Below are 27,077 nucleotides of genomic sequence, written 5' to 3'. Positions count from 1 at the left end.
TGCTTCTCTTTCCTTGGATCTTTCCCTGCATAATCAGTTGGAGCAAGGTGTATTTCTCTCCACGTGTAATATGTCCGAGATATTCTATTTTTCTTGTTTTTATTAAATTTAAAATTTCCATTTCTTTGTTCATCCTTCCCAGAACCTCTTTGTTTGTGACGTGTTCTGTCCATGATTGATATGAAACATAATTTATAAAAATAAGCAAATATACTCTTAGTATTGCTTAGTTAAATTTTCTTTTTTTTTTCGTATTTTTAATTCTAAAAACTTGTCAATTAGTTTGTTATAATTAATAGTTATTTATTAACTTTTTTCTAAGTACATTAAGTAATGATCAACTATTTAATTTTTGTTAGCCTAGTGTGGATCTTTCACCGCATTCCTTATTGAAAGGGTTAGATAAATAATTATCAGGATTGTGTTTAAATTTGGAATGCTGTAATAATATTATTGTCCTGAATAAATGACAACATGAATATAGGCTAAATAATATTTTCTTTGCTTATAAAAGTCTTCAATTGTAATACTTAATTTTTAAATTTATTGTAAAATAGTTTTATACCCCTCAGATCTTTTTTTAATGTGGCTAATTAAAGAATCGTATACAACAAAAGAGTGGAGTGCACAAGGAGATAACGAAAATAATCTGATAAGAAACCAAATTACGATTACATTCTCGTTAACAAAAGATTTATAAATGGGATTAAAAGAGTGAAAACATATCTTAGTACTGATACAGACTCCGACCACAATTTACTTCTTGCCAACTTTAACATTAAACTGAGAAAACCATAGAAAAAAAAAATAAAATTAAGATTAGATTTGTCAAAACTTAAGGGTGAAAAATGTCAAAAACAAATAAATGAAGCAATTACATCAGCAATCACAGAAGCTAAAAAAAAGATATTAACAGTGCTTGGAATGAAAGGAAGTCGGCAGTACTTAACGCGGGCAAAACGTTTGTGGGTAGAAAAGAACCAAGTGCCAAAAAAGACTGAATGACACCATATATTATAAAGCTCATAGAAAAAAAAAAAAAAAAAAGAAAATACTAAAACACAAGTAGAGAAGAATACAAGCAAATAAAGAAACTAATAGAACCGCAGATCAAGAAAGCTAAGGAAGGCTGGATGGATGAAAATTGCAAAGAAATAGAAGAATTTAATATGACACACATAACCTACATAATAAATTGAAAAAAAAATACGGGTAATACCACAAGTTTAAGAAATTCCAATGGAAATCTTCAATTATCAGATTGAAGACCCAAATTATCTTCTTCTTTGTGTGCCGTGCTTGTATTCAAGCGTTGGCTATCGTCATATTGACAAGCTGATGAAATGATTCTCGGTCGGCAGCTAGATGAAACAGTTGCTCAACCGTTCGACCTGTCCATTGTCTAATGTTACGCAGCCAGGACAGTTGTTTTCTTTCGACCCAACGTTTTCCTTCGATTTTGCCCTGAATGATTAACCGGAGTAAGCGATATTTAGGTCCTCTCATTATATGACCGAAGTATTGGACCTTTCTCATTTTGATGATGTTGATCAATGCTCGCTCCTTGTGCACGGTCTCTAGCACGCGTTCGTTAGATATGTGTGCTGTCCACAGGATTCTAAGTATGCGACGGTAACACCATAACTCAAACGCTTCTAATTTGTTAAGATTTTTTATTTTTGTTGTCCAGGTTTCACATCCATAGAACAAAGTGGACCAGACGTAGCACTTCAATACTCTTAGACGTGTGGTCAACGACAGACTTCTACTGCATAATACAGAACGCCAGTTAATAAAGTTTTTCCGTGCGAGTTCTATTCTGGTCGAAATTTCCTCGTCACTTTCAACCCTGCAGTCAATTCAGCTACCCAGATATCTAAAGTGTTCCACCCTTTCCAGGATTTTGTTATCTAATCTTAGTACTGAGTCTTCGATATTAATTTTTCCGACCACCATCCATTTTGTTTTTTTTTGCGTTGATTGTTAAGCCCTTTTCAGTGCATTCGTTGTTTACAGCATTCAACAGGGTTTGAAGATCTTCTAGACTTTCTGCCATTATTGCGGTGTCATCGGCGTATCTGATGTTGTTAATAATTTCACCACCGATCTTAACACCTTCGCGGCGATTATTTAACGCTATTTCAAAAACTGGTTCAGTGTAGGCATTAAACAACATCGGTGACATAACACATCCCTGTCTGACACCACGCGCAATAGAAACTTTAGCTGAAACCTCTTGATCCACCTTAACACAAGCGGTCTGATTGTAGTAAAGATTTTTAAGCAATCTAATGTTATACGTGTCCAGACCAACTGAGTCTAAGCATTGAAATAATAATGTATGTGGTACTCTATCAAAGGCTTTTTCGAAATCTATAAAACATACGTAAATATTTTTCCTAAACTCAATGCTCTTTTGTAAGAGTATTCGCATGCAAAAAAGAGCTTCTCGAGTACCCATACCGTTTCGGAAACCAAACTGCTCATCACCAGTTATCCCCTCACAAAGTTTATATATGCGACAATGCAATATTTTCATAAAAATTTTGAGCGTGTGACTCATTAAACTGATAAGTCGATAGTCGCTACACTGTCTGGCATTCTTTTTTTTGGGAATAGTTATAAATATCGATTCTAACCAGTTGTCTGGTAATTTGCCGCTGCTGTATATCTTATTAAAGAAGGATGTGGTAATCGCAACACTCTCATTATCTAATAGTTTTAACAATTCTGCAGGTATTTCGTCAGGACCAGAAGCCTTCCTTCGTTTATATATATTCGTCCAGATAGCCTTCTGAACTTCTGAGATTAGAATCGGTGGGCCTGTATCTCGGTTAGATGTTATTTCTTGGCAGATTCTTTGGTCATCGTTAAATAATTCTATTATGTAATTTTCCCATTCGGTGCAGCGCTCTTTTTTATCACTTAAAATTCTACCATCAGAGTCTTGTAATATATTTTGCCTATGAGTTCTGCTTTTGCCTGTTAATTCTTTTAGTTTTTTATGCAAATGGAAGCTGTCGTGTTGTTGCTCTAGTTTCTCAATTTCTAAACAGGATTCTTGTAGCCATCGGTCTTTTGCTACTTTAATTCTTTTTCGGATTTCTTTATGTATTTCATTGTATTTTTCTCTGTTTATGGATTTATACTGCCTCCGAACGTCCATTAGATCTAAGATGTCTTGTGTCATCCAGTCATTTTTAACTGTTGGTCGTCTTAGAAGATTTTCTCGAGATGCAGTGGTTATTGTCGTTTTCATTTGTTCCCAGCAATCATCTATGTTGTTGGTATCTTCTAGTCTAATTTCGTGGAACTTGTCGTTAATTTCTTGAGAAACCTTATTTAGAGTGCATGGGTCTTGGAGTGCATCTAGTGATATTTTGGAGGTTTTCTGATTTTTACAGACTCTCTTTAGCTTAACGCAAATTATAGAAGAAGAAAAACAACAAACAGGAGAAATATATCAAGGATTTATTTACAGATAATAGGAAAGAAATAAATGAAACATTACCAACTGATGAAAATATACAAATTCTAATATCAGAGGTGAAGCAATTAAAAACTCAAAAAGTGGTAAAGCGCCGGGTCCTGATCAAATTCCAGTAGAAATATCAAAAATCCTGAATGACGAAAATATTGAGTGTCTAACTAATTTATTTAATAAAATATACCACTACCGTCAAATTTCTGATGAATGCTAAAAATATATCTTTTTACCTTTACCCAAGAAAAATAATCCTAAATCTTGCGATGAATGAGCCACACTTTAAAAATACTACTCAAAGTTATTCAACAGCGTATACCTATATAAAAAATATGAAGAACAATTAGACAGGACACAGTTTGGATTTAGAGGTACAATGGGAACAACAGAGGCATTACAAAAATGCGTATCATAGTCATGATTATTTTTCCAATTACATAGTATTTTATTTATCTATTTATTTTGTCTTTGTAGGTATACTAAAATTTTTTAATTAACTTTTATTTACAACCTTTTAATTTATTCTTAAAATGTTCTCACACTTTATTTTATGTAATATTTATTTACTTATTATATTATTATTTATTTATTAATAAATATAAATATAAATAATATACTATTATATTATTTATTTATTTATTTTAATTTATTACTCAATCATCATTAGATTTTTTAATTCTGGAAAATCCAATGCAAAAATCGCGAATATGTTGCAATTGTCACGGTATAGTGTAAGAAATATAGTTAGAAGATACAAACAAAACCTCAGGTTTGGTCATCACAAAAACTAACAACCAAACATCTAATCTAGAAATGTTGAAAAAAATAAAATACCGGAAGCAGATCGAAGGGCATCAAGACGCATTATAGTGAAAAAACGACGTAGGACTTATTTAGATTTAAATATTTTGGAGAGAGTGACATTTTTAGAAGTCACGTTTCTAGATCAACATGTCATCGATACATCGACAGGCCCACAAATTAGGATTTGTTACTTACAAACAAAGTAAAATACTTGAATAAATCAATAAGAACTGTTTTTGGAACATTATTTTATCTCAGGCTAAGGAAAATCCCCTTTTAATATTATAACAAAAGAAAAATAGGTTAAAATGATCAAAAGAGCGTTAAGATTGGGCACATTTACAATGGGATATAATACAATGGAGTAATCAGTCAAGATTTGAAGTGTGTGTTGGAGACAGTCTCCAGAGAAAAGTCAAATTTTCTGCGTCTATCATGGTCTAGGGCAGCATGTCGTTTAAAGGTGTGGAAAAGTTGAATTTTATTGATGGGATTTTAAATAAGGATAAATATCTAAAGCTTTTAGAGAATCTCTTTTACCGATTATGAAACAAATTAATTTCAAGCAACTCAAAATCAACCAAAGATTTTGTATTCAACAAGACGGCGAGGTTGCCATACATCTTCTTCTTCTTCTAGTGCCGTCTCCACTAATGAAGGTTGGCTATAACCATTGCAAATTTGTTTCTATGTGCTGCTTTTCTTAAGAGCGTCTGTGTGTTTAACCCGGTCCAGTCGCAAATGTTTTTCAGCCAGGATATTTGTCGTCTACCAGGATCCCTTTTTCATTCGATTTTACCCTTCATAATCAGCTGCAACAACTCGTACTTATCATTTCTAAGTATGTACCCCAAATATGCTGTCTTTCGCCTGTTAATGGTGGTCAAAAGTTCTCTGTCTCTTTCCATTCTGTGCAACACCATTTCGTTCGTAATATGATCGGTACATGGTATTTTCAAAATTCTCCTAAAAAGCCACATCTCAAAAGCTTCCAGTTTTCTTATTAAGTCAACATTAAAAGTCCAGGCTTCGACACCATAAAGAAGAATAGAGTTTATATAACATTTTACCATCCGATATTGGATTTGCAGAGTGAGTCTTTGGTTACTCAGAAATTTCCTCATCTTCAAAAAGGCTGGTCTTGATTCTTCCATAATGCCATACATCAAAAAATAGTTTAAACTAGATTAAAGACCAAGGTATACTATTAGATAAGCATCTAATAGTCCCGAGTTGTCCCCGATAGAAACTTTGTGTCGTGAAATAAAAAATGCATTGAGGAAAGATTCTGCTAGGTTCGTTGAACAATTGAAGCAATTTAAACAAATGAAACAAAACTTGCAAGAAATATGGGATCCGTGTACACCAAAATTTTGCAAGAACTTTGTAAAAACTATGCCTTAAAGAATTTTAAATGTAATTAAAATTAAAGGGGATGTCATAAAGTAAACTTTCACATTTTTTTTTGTTATTATTACATATTCTACGCGTTGTTCTTAATTTGTTTTTATTCTGTTTAATTTATCGATTTTATTTAATTTATAAAATAGTTTCTATAATTATGGAAATCCAGAAATGTTGTTCGATGAAGTAAAACCTTTACAGCATAACTAATAAACCAAGTATAAAACTTATACTCAGAATAAATCAGGTATATGCGGAATCACTAACAATAAACATGGAATAACTTAGATATAAGTTATACTTGGTATAAGAATTTATTCCAAGATTATACCGACCCACACCCTTGTTTAAGTTTAGTATAACCGTGGTATAACCTATTTTATGAATGTCAAAGTCATCAGTGACAAGAATATATTATTTTTTGTATTGTTTTGTGAGTAGCTATGTATATAATAAAAAAATGTGTTTACGAGGTGTTCATTGAAAATGAAAAAAAAAACAATTTTCAAAATACACTGGCAATTTTTGCAATTTTCTGCAACTTTTTTGCAATTTTAAAATACTGAAACTCAACATATAAGATAACAAATAAAGAAAAAGATATATTTGGTGTCAGTTGTCAGTTTCAAAGAAAAATCAAAATTGACATATTTCACTCAATATGTCGTTGTTCTATGTATTTGTACAAAAGATTGCGACATTGCCAAACTATTATTTCGGAATAAAGTGGGAATACTCATAACTAACATATACCGAGTTTATTTGTAACAAAATATTTTAGAATTATATTTACCTTATACTTAGGATAACTATTCTAGATATAAATATGGAATAACCTTGGATTACGAGTGTTTTATTAGTAAGAAAGCTAAAGTTTATGCTGGACTTTTGTTTTTGTTCTCTAAAATTGGATTTTCTTTTTAATCTACGTTGGGCCAACTGATATGCAAAGGGGCTCGTATACATACGAATGACACTTCACCAATAAACAATCCTATAAGCTTTACTGAACTTATTGAAACTCTTAACTCCGTTAGAAATACTAGTCCAGGACCAGATAACATACCTGTACTTTTTCTACAAAACCTACTACTAGTAGGCCAAGAAGTATTAATGGTATTAATGCAACTTTTTAATTTCATATGAATCAATAAGGTATTCCCACAAATATGGCACTCGTCCATCATAGTTCCAATACACAAACCAGGTAAACCTAAATTTGAAGCAGAATCCTATAGACCAATCTCTCTCACGAATGCAATGTGTAAGTTGCTAGTCAAATTCTCAAAAGTTCCCTAATCTATTATTATATAATACTCTTATAAAATATACAAAAGAAATAAGATTCCTAGGGATGCAACTGAACTCCAAATTAAATTGGACAGGTCATATACACCCGCTAAGTCTATCGTGCCAAGCTGGACTTAACATTATGAAATTTGTATCACATAAAAATTGGGAAGCAGATTTTCCATTTCTAATAAATTTATATAATTCGGCCGTTAGACTTGCTCTTGGAGCATATTGCACTAGTCCCGTAGACAGTGTACTCTGTGAAACTGGAGAGGCACCCTTAAACCTAAGAAGAAAATACTTAACTTTATCGTATGTCTCGAATATAAAATCTAACCCAAAAATCCAGCTCTTCATCATGCTGTTGATAACAGGTTTCAGGAGGTCTATAAAAAAAGAAATAGAGGTCCTGTACCTTTCTATGAACGAGCTAATAGATACTTATATATATGTATATATATATATATATATATATATATATATATATATCCTCGTTATATATATATATATATATATATATATATATATATATATATATATATATATATATATATATATATATATATAACGTTTATTTACAGTTTATTACAGCTGCCGCCGTTTCTCGCAACCTAGCTTCCAACGCTTGCGATCGTTCCAGTCATCTACTTGTAGACTCCTATCTTCCATTGCACCTTTTACTTCTTGTCTCCACAATCTTCTTGGTCTTTCCTTTTTCCTGCGGTTGGTGGGGATCCACTGTAACATTTTCTTTGGCCATCGTTGATCATTCATCCTTTCTACATGGCCATACCATTTCAGCCTTTTGCATTCTATAGTTTCCAGGACGTCAATGTCTATGCCCATACGCTCTCTGATTTCAGTATTCCTTACTCTATCTCTTCTAGTGAGTTGGCAACATCTTCTCCAATAATTAATTTCCATTGCTTTTATTTTGGATGCGTCATTTTTATTTATTACCCAAAGCTCTGAACCATATGTGGCAATGCTTTCTATGATACTTTTGTATATCCTAATTTTTGTGTTTCGGGTGATGTGGTTATTCCAAAGTATACTATTCAGTTGACGTATTGCTGAATTTCCTTGACCAATTCTAGTAGCCATTTCTTTTGTATTCCGACCATTGTTTGTAATGTTTACACCGAGATATTTATAGCTATCAGTATTTTGAATTTGTTTGCTTCCTAGTTCTAAGTGCTTTCCTTCATCTCCCACTATTACGTACTCTGTTTCTGATGGATTAATTGATAAGCCCCACTTAGTATATTCTTCATCTATTTTTCGTAACATGTAGTGGATATCATCTTGATCTTCTGCAAGTATTACTTGGTCATCAGGAAAATACAAGCTGTACAGTGTATGGTCTCCAATTTTAACACCCATAGGTTCACATTTTCTTTTCCAAATATCCAAAACCCCCTCCAAATAAATCTTAAAGAGTGTAGGTGCAATGCAGCAGCCTTGGCGAAGTCCTTTGGTCACTTTTATCTTTTTTGTCACTTTTTGTCCAATCTTTATTACACTCGTCATATCATCTTACAATTCCCTTACAGCATTAATGTAAATCAGTGGAATATTCTTGTCTTCTAGCACCTGCCATAGCTTGGCTAATGGGACACTGTCATACGCTTTTTGAAGATCAATATGTGTGTCTCCATATTATGGTCCAAACGCTTTTCTATTGTTTGTTTTAGGCAGAACACATTGTCTGTACAAGAACGACCAGTACGAAAGCCTCTCTGATCTTCAGCGTCTTCCCAGCAATCTTCAATTCGGGTTTTAATTATCTTCCCGTAGACTTTACAGATTGAGTTACTAAGTCCTCGGTAGTTCTTACAATCTTTTCTGTCGCCTTTATTTTTGTATAGATTGCTTATATATGCAGTTTTCCATTCTGGGGGTAGCTCTTCTCCTCTCAAGAATAAATTAAAAGTATAAGCCAATAGCTGAAATAGTTTGTCAGGGCCATATTTAATCAGTTCAATGGGTACTCCCCCGGTCCTGGAGCCTTTTCATTTTTCATAGCGTTGGCGTGTTTTTTAATTTCTTCTGGTGTTATTTCAGTTTCTTCGCGGTAGAAAATATCATATTTTTGGTAGCCAATATCTTGGAATTCTGTTCAATCTTCTGTCAGCATTTGTTCATAATATTTAACCCATAATTCTGGGGCTATTAGAGTTAACCTACTGCATTCTTTTCTATCTATTCTACTACCTCTAATTGTTTTCTAGGCTTCTTTACTTCTTGCTGTACCCATAAAATTTTCTACGTTATCGCAGGCTTTATATCACATCTCATTTTTGGCTTTATGTACCTCTTTTTTTACTTCTTTGTTTAAGCTGTTGTACTGTTGTCGATAGTAAGGGTCCTTTGTTGCTAGCCATTTGTTATACATATTCTTCTTCTTCCCCACAAGATCTTCTATTTCTTTATTCCACCACTCATTTCTATTTTTTATGCTATCCACTTCTCCAATAGCTTCCATTGCAGCTTCGTCAAGAGCTTTCATAATTTCGTTGTACGTATTAATTGTTGAGGAGTAACAAACATGTGCAATTTCAGATTCAACCTCATTCGATACAGAAACTGGGTAGACTCATTTTCAAAACCTTGTAGATTATATCTCTTTGTTGAAATGTCTTGCAGTATCATTGAACTTTCGTTTTCATTTTGTCGTTGGCTTCCTTTAAATGTAAATAGTAGTGACGCTTTAAGCAAATGGTGATCAGATCCACATTCTGCTCCTCGATGGACTCTAACGTTGTTAACCTTTATTGTGGAGTTTTCTTTGCATATACAGTAATCGATTATTGATTTCAAATTCCTTGTTGGCTGAATCCACGTGAATTTATGAATATCCTTGGGCTGATAATATCCATTCATTATCTTTAAATTCATATGATCGCAGAAACTTATTAATCTCTCACCGTTTTTATTTATTTTTTCTTCTCCAAATGGACCGACCACTTTGCTATTTACTTTTCTTCCGGTTCTAGCATTCAAGTCACCTAGTAGAATTACTTCTTTCTTAGTTCCAATACACTCTACCAGGTCCATCAATTCGTCGTAAAATTTATCCTTTACCTCGTCCTTTTTATCTTCAGAAGGTGCATATGCGCCCACTACCACTATGTCACGTCCTTTTAGCTTCATCTCAACTTTTATTAGCCTTTCGTTTATTTGTTCCCAGTTCTTAATATTTCGTGACAGCCTTTTCTTTATCAATATACTTACACCTGCTGCTGCTCTTCTGTCTTTTCCTACTCCACTATAGAAATGAACAAAATCTTTATACTTGTCTGTCCCTTTCCCTTTCTTTTTTGTTTCTGTAAGGACTGTTACATCTAATTGAAATCTCTTAATTTCTTTCAACACCTCATCAAGCTTAGTCCGAATACCTTGCACATTCCATGTTCCAAAACTCATTAACCTTTTTCGTAAGCTGAGTCGATTTCCGTTAAGACCGTCCGGCGTTTTCTTTCTAGGATTTTTTGCAATACAGTTTTTTTTTTCTTTTTTTCGTGTGATGGGGAGCAGGCCCATCGCCACAACCTCCAATCTTGGTGGACCGGGAAGATTTCCCCAGTTGCCCCAGTTTTTGGGCGCTGGAGACTCGCCCTCACCCTTCTCATTCTGAGATAGGATTTGCTGACTATGTGTTAGTTGTTCTATACTTTGAGACGTTTCTTATTATTTGTGATACCCACATATCGGCATCAGTGAGTACCCCAAGATCTAAAGTCAGCCGTTTCACCCTCCTCCTTTCTCAACCGGGCTTGGGACCGGCTTTGGCGGAGTTGCTAATAGATACTTATTAGATTTTAATATTGAACTACCTTTCATTTATCCTACCTGTAAAATAAATTTATGTTTTCCTTGGGTTGTTCCCTCTCCGCTTTGTAACCTTAAACTTACAGCCTAATATAACAAAAATAACGTGATTTAAAACTCATGTTCTTACACAGTACAAAAATTACCATATTATATACACGGACGCATCTAAGACCATAAATGGAGTGGGAGCATGCTTTGTGATATCACATATATCTATAAATTGTCTCCTGAGACAAGTATTTTTAGAGCAGAACTATTTGCCATACTAATTAAGGCCCTAACTTTTATTCTAGAAAAAAAACTTCCCAAATCTCTTATAATATCTGATTCACTTAGTTGTCTGACATCAATTTTTCAGAATTATCCCTCTCATTCAACATTACAGCAGATTAAGTTAATTTTATATCGTATATACCAAAACAATTTGACACTAGAGTTTCTCTGGGTACCGCCACACGTTGGAATAGTTGTTAACGAAAAGGCAGATAGTCTAGCTAGGCCCGCAGTAACCAGTACAGCCGCATCAGTGGAAAGTCTAACGGTGCATTTAGATTAAAACCTTACTTAAAAGTGGAACTTCTGGCCTTCAAAGCGACAACATCAAGTCAAAATAACACGTCTCAGATTAGGACACACTTCTACAACACATGAATACTTGTTGAAGAGAGAAGAGGAACCAGTGTGTTTTGTTTGTGAATGTAAAGTGACAATAAAGCACATTTTGATTGACTGTCCAATATACTCAGTTGAAAGATTATATCACCACATTCCAAAAACATTAGAAGAACTTCTAGGAGAATCTAAATACGTAGCTGACTTGATAGAATTCTTGAAATCTATAAACTTTTTTAATACAATTTAACACAATACATCAATAATTAAAATATATATTGTATACATTATTATATAATTGAAATTTTATATATGCCTATATATGTCTTTATCACTTTTTGTATTTTTGTTATGCTAAAAACTCTAAGTGGTCGAAGCAAAATAAATAACAAAAAAAAATAAAAAAAAACGTTACGAGTAATATGCCGAATATCCAAAAGATTGCAGGACTAAATTTTAAGGAATAGAAGCTAACAATTGGCATAACAGATAATAAAATTGGGACATATATATTTTGTAAATCTGACTTGTGTAGTTAATGGAGATCTTTAAATTTTCCATAAGAAAGTTGTTGAGTTTTATATAGAGCACATGACTTCTTTAAGTTTAATAAAAAGACAAGATTTGATACAATGATTACACTATTTACTGCCAGATAAAAGTAGTGCCTTACCTGATGTAAGAGGAAGAAGTAGAACAAAAATTAAAAATAAAAAGAAGGAGAAGTGCTTCCGGTTGTTTTGAAAAAATGCTAAAATATTGTAAAAAATATTCATGATGTCAACGATCTAACGTCGCGACATCAACACGTGGTGTAAACAAATACTGCAACCAACACCAAAATTCTAATTTATTAAATAAGGAAGTTTTAAAATTTGTCCCAAAATTGGCACTCCACTGCATACAGAATTAAATCTGTTCTGGTAGAAAATTAACAAAGAACGTTCTATTTTTGTCATATCAAAACGTAGGTACTTATTATTAAACACTATTTTTGGCTTCTGTTTATTTTTAGACTACTCATGAATATTTCTGGGAAAAATTGCACAACTGAGACAAATGTTTTATAAAATAACCAAATTTGTTATTGTCATTTCCATATTTAGAAATAAATACAAATTTGGCTGAATGTTTACATTTTTATAAGATGAAAAATTAAGGAATTTCAGACATTTTAAATACGTGAAATATTCATGCTTGCCAGTTTTTTTCAGTGGAGATTGCGCATTTGTGTTGTAAAAATAATTTGAAATCTCGTGATTTTTGTTGCGACAAAGCAACTGTTTTAATGTAAAATTACAAACTTGGGGTTAACATCGACATCGATACAACCAAAGATATGACTAAGAAAAAAAAGGCAACAACGTGATTACACCAAAGTTGATATTAAAAAATGATACGAGACAGATAAGATAGAAGCACCAGAACCTGACACTATAAGGCCAGAAAGATACATTTTCTGATATTAAACGTTAATTTTACTCAGATTTTTTTGTTCTCTTAAGCAAAATGTATGATTAAGTTTATTACTAATTGTACATGTGAAAGGAGATTTGATTTAAATAAAACTTGCCAAAAAAAATTTATTTTTAAATAAATGTTTTGTCCCCAATACCTGGCATTGCAAATTTTGCAGAATCCAAAAAAATACCCAATACCTGACATATCAAAAAAGGTATTTAAATAAAAAAAATTAACTTATATATTTAAATATCTAATTAAAACAGGAAAACTTTATTATTTCTGGAACTCTCTGTACATTCAACGATTATTTAAACTTGCTGGTTTGTTGATCTTCTCCACAATATCAGTATGATCATACCATATTGCATCCTCTTTATTTGGCCATTTCCACGAATTAAAGTTGCTGTTTACCATAACACTAACAAACGCCTTATTTTCTTCTACTTCTTTTATTTTTCTTGGGTAGTGTTGATCTTTATAAAAAATAACAATAACATGGTCACCTTCTTTTAAATGAGATTTGTTGAATGTTGGAACAATAGCTGGAATGTCATCACCACTATCAGATTATAAATTGAATTGCTCATCGGATAGAGATGTTTTAGAATCTAAATTTTCCTTGAAATTTCGTTTTGTTTTTTTTCTTTCAGAATCTTCTTTTTATCAGAATCTGAATTTTCCTTGTAATTCCGCTTTGTTTTTTTTTCTTGCACAATCTTATTTTCGTCTTGTTTTCGTTTTTGCTCTTGCTTTTCCTGTTTTTTGAATTCTTTTTTCATTTTTTTCTTTAAATAGTATTGTTTTCACTAGGTGGAAGTTGCAACAAAAGTCAACTTTTCACCCCGACACTTTTTTTCGTTTCTTTAGAACATGGTTTGTCTGGCCAAAACAATGCCTTCTTAAATGGAGTAGAAATTTTTTCATCAATTTGTATATATTTTTCAGGCGATTTTTCAAGGAGACCCTGTTGTAAGTTACCTAATATAGTTTTAACGTTAACATTAAAATCGATTTCAACAACTGCAACATCGCCACCTGGTGGATTATTATTCGTATCAAAATGTGGTTGTGGATCTTTATCTGTATTACATTTATCCATGCTGTTTTCCTTTTATCTGAACGTTCTTCTTCTGTTGTTGAGATTTCAGGGTCATTTCATTTTGAAAAGATAAATGTGTTGAGTTGTTTTTCATTTTTGATCTTCAGCCAAACTTGAAGAAGACTAAAATGTTGTATATTTCTGTTTCTTCACGTATCCGAGTCTGCTGCATTAAAGTCTTGTAACAAGCCAGGGTCAATGTAGGTCTCTAACATTTGTTGAAATGTTTTTTCTTGTGGAGTTTCTTCTACGGGGAATGGATTATTGTGAATTTCTGTATTATTTGACTTGAAATATTTTTGGTAGTTGATTGCATCGGCGTTGAATGGGCACAAACCGGCAGTACGAAAACCATTCAATATAATTTTCAGAGTAATGGAATTCTCTATGGCTTTTGCTAGAACTGGTCCAACATTCTCCTTCTTCATTCTTAAACCATTGTTTTGTATTCTCCAATTGTTTACTTCATTTCTCCAGCAATTTTTAGGGGTCTAAAACCTGCTACATCCATCGGCTGCGTAATATGTGTTGAATTAGGATGCAATGCAATAAGAATAATTTTTCTTTCAGTACAGAAATCACTAAGAGGCAAAGTCAAGTGACTAGAATGTCCATCAACGAAAAATATAATGGGAAACTCAATTTCATTTTCCACAGCCCAAGAATAAAACACGTTTGTTATATACTCATAGAAAGTTTCTGCGGTCATACATCCACTTTCACTTTAACCAATTGCAAAACGTTTTGGCATAGAAGCAGATATACCCGGTGGAATCCTTTTATAAGCAAACATCACCATGCCTGGGGCAATGTTTCCTTCTGCGTTTGCTGTCATAAGAACAGTAAGACACTCTTTCTCGTTATTTGGTAGATGGCTGTAGACAGTGGAATCTCCCTTGCGTGTAAGAACTTGGCTTCCTTTAGGATTCATATAAAAAGCCGACTCATCAGCATTGAATACTCGTTTAGGATCATTAACAATGTCGTAATCATTATTCTCCTTAAGGTAAGATTTAATATCCCTAAACCAGCGTCGTAAATTTTCTTCATTGACAGATGACCTCTCGGTGGTTAGGATTTGCGCGACTTTATGTGTCAACTCTGGATATCTTTGTAGAAAGCAAGAATACCATTTTGTCGATCGGATAGCCAAGCGGGCTGGGCGGCTGGCTTCTCCTTCGCTTCACTGCGAGAGATGTCAGTTCGATCCCCAGCTCGGTGACAGAAAACAAAAAGGCTAACGCAGCAGTTTAAAATTCTAAAATGAATCTGCGGCTTAGTCTAGAATATGCTGGTATCTGATCGGCCTATGGTGGAGCAGTACGGCAAGAGATAAGGGCTTGCGGCTCGGTGATACTCCTCCATAGATCCCTACCGGAAGGGCGTGTGCCGCCTAAATACCGGGTATATATATATATATATATATATATATATATATATATATATATATATATATATATATATATATATATATATATATATATAAGAATACCATTTTTTGCCAGGTCTTCCATTTTTAAAATTATTTTCACGTTTGTTGTTTGAAAATTAATTCTACAGAATCAATGAGCTGAAGCTTTGTTGCTGGAAAACCACGATTAGAAATATAAAATAACCATTTGACCAACAGATTTTCTTCATCAGGGGTTAAATTTCTAGCAGGCCCCTTTCTGCATTCTCTAGGGTATATTTACCACTTTTTTTATATATTAATGTAGTTCTTAGGATCCCATATTTTTTGCTTGTTGTGGCAACTAAAAATACAAAGAAAATCTAAATTATTAAACAAATATTATTTGGACCCAGTAGCTGACATTAGTAACCAATATCAGACATGGGTGTCAGCTATTGGTACAACATAAAATTATAAAATTTTGGTTGCATTTACAAGGTTATTTACGTGCTTTCTACTTAAATATTCATTCAAAATATAAAAACATCTGAAACCCGATAGCTGACACTAGTGTCACTTACTGGATACTCGCTCGGATCTTGTACCAGTAACTGACAGTTACTTTATTAACATAGGGTAATTTTAATAACAAATACGTACATTTATATTACTGTTAAATGGATCTACACTAAAAGACTTACCCTTTAATACACATTAACGTCACACACCCAATTTATATAAACTATTTTCTTAGCGTTTTTGCTTGGTAATTTCGGCAAAACATGCACTTTTACGTCACTTATAAAACTAGTCAACGTCACCAACCTTAAAATTTATTTTATCGGCGCATTGATGCCAACATATTCAAACTATTACCTAAGTAAGCAAATACCGCCAATACTACAGACTGTACTGTTTCAAATAGTCTTAGTACCTAAATAACAAATTCTGGTGTCGCTTATTGGGGTACTGTCAACAATGGGAGCCACTACCTTACTGCTCAAATTACAACTCAGCTAATTAGTTAAAAATTTCATGAATTCAAAGAAAAAGAATAAACAGTAAAAGATCAACATATGCAATGGTTAACAATTAAAGAAATATTTGTAAACACTAAAAACGAAACATTTACGTAGAAATGATCACAAAAAAAAACAAACATGGATATCTCAGGAAATTCTGAGACTGATGGATTAACACATTGATGACTGAGGTAGGAAACATTAACACAAACTTGATGTAGAATACAAGATGATTAACAATGCCATTAAAAAATAATATTAAGAAAACAAAGGAAATGTTAATAAACGAAAAGTGCAATGAAACTGAGTACCTATATAGTAAATAAGACAGCTTTAACGTTCACAAGAAAAAATAAGGGACTTGTTGGTCTTGGATTCAAACAAGAAGCAAAAATGTTGAGAAATGAAAATGGCACAATAATCATCAACTTAAAAGAAAAACTTATATATTATTCATAATAATTACATATCTCAGCCCTTCAATGATAATAGTTAAAGGAATTGGGTTTTAACACTTTCGGAATGTGCACCTACCATAACACCTGAGCAGTTAAAGCAAGCTATAGAAATGGCAAAAAGTGATAAACCAGTAGGGCCAGATAATATTTATCGTAAATTCTCAAAAATATTGAACGACAAATCTATAATTGTTTTGGTGTAGCTGTGTAACATCTCCACCTTTGTCACTATTCCAAAGACGTCCCATACTACTGTGGTATAATATATATATTTATATATATATATATATACATATATATATATATATATATATATATATATATATATATATATATATATATATATATATATCCTAGTAATTCACTACAATGATTTAAGAATACTTTAATAAATTAATTAGTTGTTTACCAAATTTTATTAGGACAATTAAAAATCTAGAGTAGACTTTATCTAACATATGTCTGTTATAAAAACACATTCATTGCAGGAGGCGGAACGTTGCAAGCTAAGCATAATAATATCAACAACAATTGCCCCAGTAATGGGATGATTCGTCACATAATGATATAATATAAAAGTAGGAATCGAGGTCAACAATATTATTAGATTGATATTAGATCAGTAGTAGATCATTAATTGTACCTACAACTAACCTATCTAACACAGAAAAGGTTTAGGCAATTCAATAATCATTCAAACAGAGGAAACTTAAAGGGGGATACAATATAAACATAAGGCTATTAGAATTAGAAAATAAACAGGGAAATCAGGAAATCCACAGTTGAGATTTTGAATAACCAATACACAAATAAAATACAATCTGAATTAAAGTACTACATTTACAACTTCGACTTAAACCTAACACATTTTGTAAAAATAACAACATGAATCTTAGAACAAGTAAATGCATTTATCATAAACACAGAAGCAGACATCTCTATACTTAAATTATCACAAGACCTTATGCGTGAACATATAATGTCTAATATAAAAACGGGAATAAAATGAGTAACCAGAGAATAATTAAAAACGGTAGGGGAAATCGAAACAAGACTAGATATAAGAGGAAATAGTTTCATCTATGCCTTTCAAATAATATAAAACAACTTTCCTATTCCAACGGATGGAATAATTGGAAGATACTTCAACTCAAAGTATCAATGTATATTGGATTACGCTTATTTAAAAATGCACATTAAAAATGACATAAACTTCTTCTTCTTCTTCAGATGCAAATCCACTAATGGATGTTGGCGATCACATTTTCCATTAATTCTCTATTTCTTGCAATATGTATCTGAGATTGTATGTCGTTAATCCCTGTCCATTGCCTTATGTTTCGGAGCCAGGACATTTTCTTGCGTCCCATTCCTCTCTTGCCTTCAATTTTACCCTCGATTATAAGTTGGAGGAACTGGTATTTTTCATTTCGCAAGATGTGACCTAGATACGCCGGTTTCCTTTTCTTGATGGTTTCGAAAAGTTGGCGTTCTTTGTTTATTCTTTTAAGGACATCTATATTTGTGATTTTCGCTGTCAATGGTATTTTTATAATACGGCGATAGAGCCACATTTCGAAAGCTTCTAATCTGTTTATACCCCTTGTTTTGAGTGTTTAGCCCTCTACGCCATATAGCAGCACTGACCACACGTAGCACTTAGTAAACCTAAGTCTCAGTTGAAGATCGAATTCTGAACAAATCAGTACCTTCTTGAATTTTACGAAAGCTTGTCGAGCTTGCTCAATGCGACATTTTACTTCCCTGTCCGATGCCCGGTCTTCAAAAAGCCACGATCCCAGGTATTTAAATTTACTCACTCTTTCAATGGACTTAGTATTCAGTGTTATGGTGGAGTTTTCAAGTGCATCCAAGTTTCTGGAGATGATCATAAATTTGTTTTTTTTTGGTATTAATCTCTAATCCCATTCGCTTACTGTATTCACCGATTATAGGAAGGGACCATAAACTGCTATAATATATTAGTACAAATATTTTAGATAATGTAGATAATGACACAATAATATTACCACCTAGATGTAAAGTTTACAGATTAGTTTCTATTTTCCAGACGCTAAAAGAATACAGTGTAGTAGAACAACAAGAAATACTATCTAGAATATTCATAGCGAGAGTGAATAATCAACTCAAGAAATAATATATACTTCAAAATTTTGAATAGAATTTAAGAAACTGTTACGGCAAAGACAAGTACAATGAAAACATTAGATATGGGGCTTTTTAACATATACACATTGACCAACGACAGTAAGGATAGCAAGAAAGAAGAAAGGGAATCATTAATCACACGAGATAAATTAGTATCTTTGTCTGAAGATTTTGCAGAGATGTTTGCATTAAGACATAACGTTCTGACATGCAACGACTTTTATGAATAGAAGCTGAGAGTTAAGGAACACACTCTAGTTTACATAAAGAATTATAGGACAACCCATTCACAAATAGAAGAACTAAACAGACAAGTAAAAAATTAAGAGTCCAGAGAATTTTCGAGCCATCTACATCAGAATACAACAGCCCAGTTTCGGACAGATACCAGACAAATTAACAAGAAGCTAGTCACAGATAAATTCCCATTACCAAGAATAGACTCAATATTAGACAAACTTGGGAGAGCAAAATGGTTTTCAGTTATAGACTTAATGTCAGGGATTTCATCAAATACCGTTAGAGTTCAAGAGCAAAGCAAAGCATTTCAATTCACCAGATTACCGTTTGGATTAAACATAAGCCCAAATAGCTTTTCAAAAATTATGTCAATAGCATTCTCAGAATTTCTTTATATGGACGACACAGTGGTGATAGGGATATCAGAAAAGCATCTTTTAGATAATTTGAAAAGATATTTGAGATATGTCGGAAATTTAACCAGAAACTAAACCCAGCGAAATGTCAATTTTTCAGAAGAGAAGTCACATATTTAGGATACGACCTCTCTCATGAAAGAGTATCACTTGATAAAGCAAAATACGCAACAATAGAGAATTACTTGACATCTAAGACGGTAGACGAAGCTAAAAGATTCGTAGTATTTTGTAATTATTACAGACGTGGTGTCAGGAATATACTCCAATACTCCAAGAATTAACGAAAGCTTTGCCTTGGGGAGGAACTGCACCGTTTTCAATCGGAGACTTATGCGGTATTGCAATTTGCAAAAAGAAATAATGAGAGAGCTCTTAAAAAAAAGATCCAAAGCAGAAAAAAGATTCTCTGACAGTCAAGCGGCACTGCAGACACTGGCGTATCAGGAAGTAACGTCTAGGCTGCTGTGGGACTGCATTAAAAAACTGAATGGACTTGGAGACCGGAACAATATTGAGCTTGTCTGGGTACCAGGATATCAGGGCATCGAAGGCAATAAAAAAGCAGATCAACTTGTAAAAAGGGGATTGAATGGGTCAAACAAACCGGCTGTAACAGTTACAGGAATGTTGGCCGGGTATGCACCCGTAAGAGAATTAGTCCTAAATAAAGTAGGCATTTACAATGGAAATCTTAACTGCAGACTCTATAACAAGGAACTAGAAACTGTAAGATATATATTACATGACTGCGAGGCGCTGGACCGTAAAAGACAAAAACTGTATGGGCAACCAAGATGAGACCCTGGTATATTTAGGACACACCAGGCAAAAGATCTGTACAAACTTCTAGAGGGTAAAAAAATTCTAGACTGGGTGTAGAAAACAACAATGTAGAGCAAACACAATAAGCTTTAGCTTCAGTGATAATGGAGATATTTTTGATCAGATGTTCTCAGGGTGAAAAAAAGAAAGAAAAAGATAGGAAAAAAGCTTAATCAATAGTGTTATTGCATCACCACCGCTGTAGAATATGCGTTTGTCATAGCTAAAGTTATAGTAAAAGAAAGCCATTTCACGTTGGAGAGATTAAATAGAATCTCTCACAAAGAATTTAAAATACACAAAACCATAAAAATTGAAAATACTTATGATATGAGAGTCTTATTTTCAGCACTAGAACATTTGTTTATATGGATTATACCTAATATCAATTTTAAAGCATGTAAATTTTTAAATGTAAATATTAATACAATTTAAAGAAAACAAATATTTTTAAAACCTCGTAAACCATTCAAGAAATAAATAAATATATTTCATCATTATTGCAACATTTTTTGAAAGCAAATAGCTAGTCTTATTTTTAAAACCCACTACAAAACTACTCACTATATTTTAGCGTCCACTGCGAAAAAATAGCAATAAAATACTAAATGAAATACAAAAATAAAAACTTACAAAGTACGAAACGTCAACTAAGTTCGATGTATTCGTTTATCGTTAGTCGAAATATATAGGTTGAAAAAAAAATTAAAGATGGATCGGCGTATTGAAAATTTGGACAGGATCTATTTTTGAAATGGCTAGATACAAGATGTCATAAAAATACAAAATTAGACATTGCCAAATTTTGTACGATTTTAATTTCTAAAAAAATATATTACATTCATAAATCCTATTTTGAATTCTACGATTTGTTTGTCCTATATAAGACCGGAGACAGTCTGCACAAAAGACTGTGTGTTGTTCATTTAGAATATTGTTTTTGATTGATCGGACAAGAGATAAAAATTTTTATTATTGAGGGGGGGGGGGGTAAATATTGTATTTATTCCTCTAAATTTAAGGATTTTGTCGATCTGTGATCTGTGAATGCTTCTCGATCCAAAACGGTTACCGCGAAAATCACAATAATAGGAGCAGGTAGGTAGGTAAGTGGTACCAACACTAGCAAAAGCATTTGTAAGATGCAATTAACGTAAGTTAATAAATTCTCCTTATGATCCTATTTGAGAATCATTCAACATACCACACCTGACAAGTGTGCTATCTACAAACATTACTATTCCTAAATACCAAACTGAATTTTGTCATATTACTCTCAAGGAGATCTTAAGTAACTATTCAGATAACATTACACTATACAGATGGGTCAAAATTAGTAACATATACAACCAGTACTTGTTTGTTCTACTCTGTGAGCTTTTTGTTATAATAGGCGACACATGCAAAGTGAAACTAGCTGCTGTACTATTTTTATGCTTAACTATCACTTCAGTTTTCTACCAACCGAGAGAGCAGGTTGGATTCCGATCAAATTATGGTACCAATGATCACCTCCATACAGTAAAGACGCTCATTGAGAAATCTATAGAATACAACAAACCTCTTGTCCTCACTTTCATAGATTTTCATAAAGCGTTCGGCACGATCGAAATAGATGGCCTTATAGAAGCAATGAACATAATAGTAGAACTGTTCAACGCTATCTATACTACGGGAATCATCCCTAGAGAAATGTTGACATCAGCATTTGTGTGTCCAACCTATGTTTTCTCCTTCAACGTGCTGACGCAGAGATGTTTGGATGTTAGCCGTCCTCTTTACGTCTGTTTTATAGACTACAATAAAGCGTTTGATAAAGTAAAACATGACCGACTCATGGAAATTCTAAAAAATAAAAACTTAGATGAAAGAGATTTAAGGCTAATAACAAACCTTTATTACAATCAGCGAGCAATAGTACGACTTGAAAAAGAGACATCTGAAGAAATGGAAATAAAGAGAGGAGTCAGGCAAGGCTGCATACTATCACCTCTATTATTTAACGTTTATTCTGAAGAGGTAATTCGAGAAACTCTGGAAACTCTGGAAGATGAAACATGAAAGTAATATCCCAATCTACTAAAAATGACTGAAATTCTTTTGATGAGAATGGAGGACCATTATCAGACATTAAGATCAATGGTATTCCATGTCTTGCAAATATAGACTACATTGTACTATTTACCTCTTTTGCTGACGCATTATTTAAAGGCATTATTTCAAAATATTTAGAATAATTAATAATCTACGAATAAAATATAAGTTACTTTACTATAATAAAAAAAAATCAACACCAGTTTCCTGCCAAGGTAAAGTCGGTATTTCATGTGGTACTAGTGGTTCTGGACTATTTGATCTACGATATTTAATACATGCTGGACACTGTTCAACTTTATTCTTTATATCCACTGTCATTTCTGGCCAAAAAAACCACTGGACGTGTTTGCTGAATACATTTTTCATATCCTAAATGACCTTCATGAATTATTTCCAATATGTCTTGACGTAATGACTCAGGAATTATTTGGTTTCCTTTAAAGAGTAGTCTTTATTTTGTATATTTTGCTTTTGCTAATTTTGACTTAATCTCATTAAATGTTGGTATGGGATAATGACATCTTTTTATAGCTTTGTTTGGATTACGGGGATCCAGACAAATTCTCAAACTTTTATTACTTTTTTCGAATAATACTAGTGAATTTATTCATTCACTTGCTTCATCGACTTTTTCTATTTATCCAGTAGATAACATTCTGTTTAATTCTTCTTTTAATTTATCATGTAAAGAAAAAGGTATTCTTTTTGGCGGTTCTATTATAGGTTTAATATTTTTCTCAATTTCTTAATGACATACATTAGGTATACAACCTAGACCAGTAAAAACTTCATTATTTTTCTCGATGATAGACTTATGACTTACTAGATCAACTCTTAATTAATTTTAATTTTTGACAAGTATCTAGACCCAAAATTGTTTGACACTCTAAATTCACAATAATGAACTCAATATGTTCTAACTTATTCACAATTTCACATAACAAATTTGCTTTTCCTATAATAGGTATCACATCGTTTGAAAAAGACTAGATACATGTAGGTACTAGTTCTAAATTTTCTACATTAACCTCATTAAAAATTTTTACTGACATCACATTAGCTTGTGCACCTGTATCTGAATAAGATACTACATTTGTTTTATAAATTCTGGTTACAATTGACCAATTCTGATTGATACTATTCTGACTAATTGTTTTAATAACAAAATATTATTAAATGGTTGTACTGTACGTTCTCTTAAATTTATTTTATTTACTTTTTTAGTTTGACAACATTTTGCATAATGACCTTGTTTTTTACAAAAATGACAAGTAGCTACTAGTGCTGGACATTTATTTCTATGGTTTTCACCTCATCTTTGACAAACCTATCTTACTACTTGATTATTTTTATTATTTCTACTCTGGTTTGCATATCCATTATTTCTTGATTTAAAATTAAAGTTCTGGCTTGTTACCTGACTTATACTTGTAAGAACAGTCGTACCATCTATGTTGTGCTGTTGATTATCATTTCTCAAAATTGGACCTGGAACTTCACTTCTATACCTTGAATGATTTGAATTGTGACTCTTGTATTCAAACTCTGTTTGTTTCCAATAGAGGTTACATATGATTCTAATGTCTCTACTGTCTATGTTTTTATTTAATAAAATTTCTTTAAGCCGATTATGCTGCACTCTGTCAAATGCCTTCTCGAAATCAATGAAACAGGCATATACTTCCTGATTTATATCTAAGCATCCCTGCGAAAGAACACTTACTGCAAACAGTGCATCTCGTGTTCCCAGTCCTTTCCTAAATCCCATTTGTGTATTACTTATGCCTTCATCTAATTTCTTATGTATTCTATTGTGAATTACTTTTAAAGACAATTTCAAGGCATGACTCATTAAAGCTATGGTGCGATGTTCATTGCACTCCTCTGCATTGGCTTTTTTGGGTAGGAGTATGAATGTTGATTGGAGCCATTCTTTAGGTATTATACCTGTTCTATATATGGTATTGAATAGATCCAAAAGAAGATCAGTAGATTCAGTATTCACAATTTTGAGTAATTCGATAGGAACTTCATCAGGCCCGGGAGGTTTACCACCTTTAGCTTGTTTCATTGCATATTCAATTTCTTCTCGTATAATGTCAGGCCCAGTATCATCCTTAAATTCTTTTGGTGCTTCTGTTCTCTCTTTGTCTTCAAAAAGTTGTGCTATATATTGTGCGCATCTCTTCATTTTTTGGTTTATATCTGTTATAAGTGCACCACTTTCATCTCTTAGTTGCCTAGTTTGAAGTGTTTTTCCCATTCCTGTTAATTCTTTAATTCTTTTATGCATGTTAAAAAGTTCTTTTATTCTATTTTTAATTAATCGATCAGTTTCATTATATTTAATTGGATTTTTTGTTTTGAATGATTTTCTTTCATTCATTAATAGTAGTATTTCTTCAGTCATCCAGTCATGTTTTTTTTTCTTTAGTTTTCATTTGCTGTTTTAATAATTGCTACTTTTATATTTTCCCATTTCTGATCAATGTTATAACTACTTTTATTCAGTTCTTGGGCATTACGTAGATTTTCAGTAAGAGTTTTTACAGTGTGTTTGTGTGGGTTTTTTAACCAGTTTCAATTTTGTTCGTAATGTGACTACTATGTGGTTATGGTCTGAACCGATGTCTGCTCCAGAGTAAGTTTTGGCAGACAGTATAGAATTACAAAATTTTTGTCTAATGAGGACAAAGTCAATTTGATTTCGGATTATTCTATTCGTTGTATCACCGGGAGATTTCCATGTATACAATCTTCTTTTTGGTAGCTTAAAAAGTGTATTAGCTATTAGAAATTCTTCCGTCTGACAAAATTGTATCAAACGGTCACCACGTTCATTTCTATTTCCTAGACCATATTCCCCATATATCCATCCACTCTATTGTAGTCGCCCATTACTATTGTAGTGTGATGTTTCTTCATTGATTTTAAGACTTGTTCCAAATCATGGTAAAATAGTTCGATATCGTTGTCATCTTTATCTGCCGTAGGAGCATAAACTTGAATAAAATTTACTATACCTTTTTTAGACTGAAGTTGTATTGATAAGATCCTCTCAGAATAAGGAGTTCCTCGTTGTTACCTGAATAATACATGGTTCTATTATTTGTAATTTGTTTGCCTGAACCTGGCCACTGTACGTCACTTATACCTAAAACATCAATTTAAAGGTTTTCCATTTCAAGCAGTACGTTCGCTACTTTACCACTTGCGTATAGACTTCTGACATTGCAGGTTGCTATTTTCAATGTCTTAAGTGCACAGGGATTTCTCTGGTTTACGACTTGGCAGGCCCTGTGATCTATAGTTATTTCTCCCCTGCCGGATCTTGGATTCCGTGCTCCATAATCAGTTAGTTTGTTTACTCTACTTGTCATTTGCCATTCATGACTTTACTAGGAGTACACTATGAGTCTTTAATGCAGTGGTTCCCCGTTGCTTTCTGCATCCTTACGCCGTTGACCTATTTTTCGATTCATCCGCCTTTAGGATCAGTTTCCCAACCCTTGGACAAAAGAGTGCCCTTTCACTTATTAACTCATCCACCCGCAGCTGTTGGTCATAAGTGGGGGATTGCTTATACCGGCAATCATTCAGTGAATTACCTGTTGGTCCACGGGAGGTATTTTATTTCCCTCCTACCCACCGGTAAACCGGGACGGGCATTCCCCTATCCGCCACCTAGGGACGCGCTCTCTAGAGGTTACAGGTTTCCCCGAGAGAACCTGAACCATCTTTATTCTTCTCCACTTTGTATACCACAGCTGCTGAATTTTTATTTAACTGTTCGGCTTGCATTTAAGTTGTAATTATATTTTGAGCAATTTGTAATACCTTTTCTGTCTTCAGATCTACTTTTTTCAATAGTTATTGCTTAATTAAATGGTGTTTAGGATTTAATCCAACAATGAACATGTCACACACCAAACTTTCTTTTAAAATTCCTAATTCACATGTTAAACTCAAATTCTTTAAACTAGTCATGAAATCCTCAATGATTTCACCATCTTTCTGTACTCTAGTAAGAAAATAATGTCTTTCTATTGTTACATTTTTCTTTGGGTTACAATATTTTTCAAATCTCTCTATTACCTCTTTAAATTTTACAGTATCCATGTAAATATTTCTTGCATCTAGATCAATATAGCGTAATAGTAGAGCTACCTTTCTCTCATCATTTTCCTCCTCTAAACCTGTCGCCCTCAAAAATATTTTGAAATTCATGCACCATTCTTCCCAGTTGTAAGCCAAATTTCCCTCCATTGACAAAGGTTGAATTTTATTGCCGACTACGTTACTTTTTATTTTTACAAGGACTGGTTAGTTCTGCTCGACAGCATCTTGTTCTTCCATGTCCATTTTATATCTTGACTGTTTTTAATAATAAATCTCTTTTTGCTTTTAACACCCCAACACGTGTTCTTAGCTTATGTTTCGGCTTTTGTAACTATTATAATGAC

At 32.9% G+C, this 27,077-nt stretch overlaps 1 protein-coding gene across 2 annotated transcripts in view; it reads right to left on the bottom strand.

Moving 5' to 3' along the window:
• LOC140450229 (uncharacterized) overlaps positions 1-21,265 on the bottom strand; it is a 92,938-nt gene extending 71,673 nt beyond the window's left edge. Inside the window, exon 1 of one of the 2 annotated variants that reach the window (XM_072543737.1) lies at positions 21,151-21,265. The gene's annotated coding sequence lies outside the window, so the exon portion shown is untranslated. Of the gene's footprint in view, positions 1-21,081 lie in introns of both variants that reach the window. The other variant, XM_072543738.1, reaches the window with a different exon arrangement.
• Positions 21,266-27,077: the final 5,812 nt, after the last annotated feature.

This window comes from Diabrotica undecimpunctata, chromosome 9 (assembly GCF_040954645.1).
Source record: "Diabrotica undecimpunctata isolate CICGRU chromosome 9, icDiaUnde3, whole genome shotgun sequence".
NCBI classification, from domain to species: Eukaryota; Metazoa; Arthropoda; class Insecta; order Coleoptera; family Chrysomelidae; genus Diabrotica; species Diabrotica undecimpunctata.
Note: the sequence above shows the minus strand (reverse complement) of the source record. Positions and strands in the feature narration are given on the sequence as shown.